Here is a 2,441-nt window from a genome sequence, read left to right on the forward strand (position 1 = left end):
CGAGGCGTTCGCGTCCGCCGGCCAAAAGCAATGCGCCGCGTTGGACTTAGCCGCTGGTTGGACGGGTCGGCTCGCGAGCGAGGCTTTCGCGTCCGCCGGCCGAAAGCAATGCGCCGCGTTGGACTTAGCCGCTGGTTGGAGGGGTCGGCTCGCGAGCGAGGCGTTTGCGTCCGCCGGCCGAAAGCAATGCGCCGCGTTGGACTTAGCCGCTGGTTGGACGGGTCGGCTCGCGAGCGAGGCTTTCGCGTCCGCCGGCCGAAAGCAATGCGCCGCGTTGGACTTAGCCGCTGGTTGGAGGGGTCGGCTCGCGAGCGAGGCGTTTGCGTCCGCCGGCCGAAAGCAATGCGCCGCGTTGGACTTAGCCGCTGGTTGGAGGGGTCGGCTCGCGAGCGAGGCGTTCGGGTCCGTCGGCCGAAAGCAATGCGCCGCGTTGGACTTAGCCGCTGGTTGGACGGGTCGGCTCGCGAGCGAGGCTTTCGCGTCCGCCGGCCGAAAGCAATGCGCCGCGTTGGACTTAGCCGCTGGTTGGAGGGGTCGGCTCGCGAGCGAGGCGTTTGCGTCCGCCGGCCGAAAGCAATGCGCCGCGTTGGACTTAGCCGCTGGTTGGAGGGGTCGGCTCGCGAGCGAGGCGTTTGCGTCCGCCGGCCGAAAGCAATGCGCCGCGTTGGACTTAGCCGCTGGTTGGACGGGTCGGCTCGCGAGCGAGGCTTTCGCGTCCGCCGGCCGAAAGCAATGCGCCGCGTTGGACTTAGCCGCTGGTTGGAGGGGTCGGCTCGCGAGCGAGGCGTTTGCGTCCGCCGGCCGAAAGCAATGCGCCGCGTTGGACTTAGCCGCTGGTTGGACGGGTCGGCTCGCGAGCGAGGCGTTCGGGTCCGCCGGCCAAAAGCAATGCGCCGCGTTGGACTTAGCCGCTGGTTGGACGGGTCGGCTCGCGAGCGAGGCGTTCGCGTCCGCCGGCCGAAAGCAATGCACCGCGTTGGACTTAGCCGCTGGTTGGACGGGTCGGCTCGCGAGCGAGGCGTTCGCGTCCGCCGGCCAAAAGCAATGCGCCGCGTTGGACTTAGCCGCTGGTTGGAGGGGTCGGCTCGCGAGCGAGGCGTTCGGGTCCGACGGCCGAAAGCAATGCGCCGCGTTGGACTTAGCCGCTGTTTGGACGGGTCGGCTCGCGAGCGAGGCGTTCGCGTCCGCCGGCCGAAAGCAATGCACCGCGTTGGACTTAGCCGCTGGTTGGACGGGTCGGCTCGCGAGCGAGGCGTTCGCGTCCGCCGGCCAAAAGCAATGCGCCGCGTTGGACTTAGCCGCTGGTTGGACGGGTCGCTCGCGAGCGAGGCGTTCGGGTCCGACGGCCGAAAGCAATGCGCCGCGTTGGACTTAGCCGCTGGTTGGACGGGTCGGCTCGCGAGCGAGGCGTTCGGGTCCGCCGGCCGAAAGCAATGCACCGCGTTGGACTTAGCCGCTGGTTGGACGGGTCGGCTCGCGAGCGAGGCGTTCGCGTCCGCCGGCCAAAAGCAATGCGCCGCGTTGGACTTAGCCGCTGGTTGGACGGGTCGCTCGCGAGCGAGGCGTTCGGGTCCGACGGCCGAAAGCAATGCGCCGCGTTGGACTTAGCCGCTGGTTGGACGGGTCGGCTCGCGAGCGAGGCGTTCGGGTCCGCCGGCCAAAAGCAATGCGCCGCGTTGGACTTAGCCGCTGGTTGGACGGGTCGGCTCGCGAGCGAGGCGTTCGGGTCCGACGGCCGAAAGCAATGCGCCGCGTTGGACTTAGCCGCTGGTTGGACGGGTCGGCTCGCGAGCGAGGCGTTCGGGTCCGCCGGCCAAAAGCAATGCGCCGCGTTGGACTTAGCCGCTGGTTGGAGGGGTCGGCTCGCGAGCGAGGCGTTCGGGTCCGTCGGCCGAAAGCAATGCGCCGCGTTGGACTTAGCCGCTGGTTGGACGGGTCGGCTCGCGAGCGAGGCTTTCGCGTCCGCCGGCCAAAAGCAATGCGCCGCGTTGGACTTAGCCGCTGTTTGGACGGGTCGGCTCGCGAGCGAGGCGTTCGCGTCCGCCGGCCGAAAGCAATGCACCGCGTTGGACTTAGCCGCTGGTTGGACGGGTCGGCTCGCGAGCGAGGCGTTCGCGTCCGCCGGCCAAAAGCAATGCGCCGCGTTGGACTTAGCCGCTGGTTGGACGGGTCGGCTCGCGAGCGAGGCTTTCGCGTCCGCCGGCCGAAAGCAATGCGCCGCGTTGGACTTAGCCGCTGGTTGGAGGGGTCGGCTCGCGAGCGAGGCGTTTGCGTCCGCCGGCCGAAAGCAATGCGCCGCGTTGGACTTAGCCGCTGGTTGGACGGGTCGGCTCGCGAGCGAGGCTTTCGCGTCCGCCGGCCGAAAGCAATGCGCCGCGTTGGACTTAGCCGCTGGTTGGAGGGGTCGGCTCGCGAGCGAGGCGTTTGCGTCCGCCGGCCGA

Source organism: Prorops nasuta, unplaced genomic scaffold (genome assembly GCF_024137725.1).
Source record: "Prorops nasuta isolate Cenicafe-Biocafe unplaced genomic scaffold, Cenicafe_Pnas_1.2 PNAS00354, whole genome shotgun sequence".
Lineage (NCBI taxonomy): Eukaryota > Metazoa > Arthropoda > Insecta > Hymenoptera > Bethylidae > Prorops > Prorops nasuta.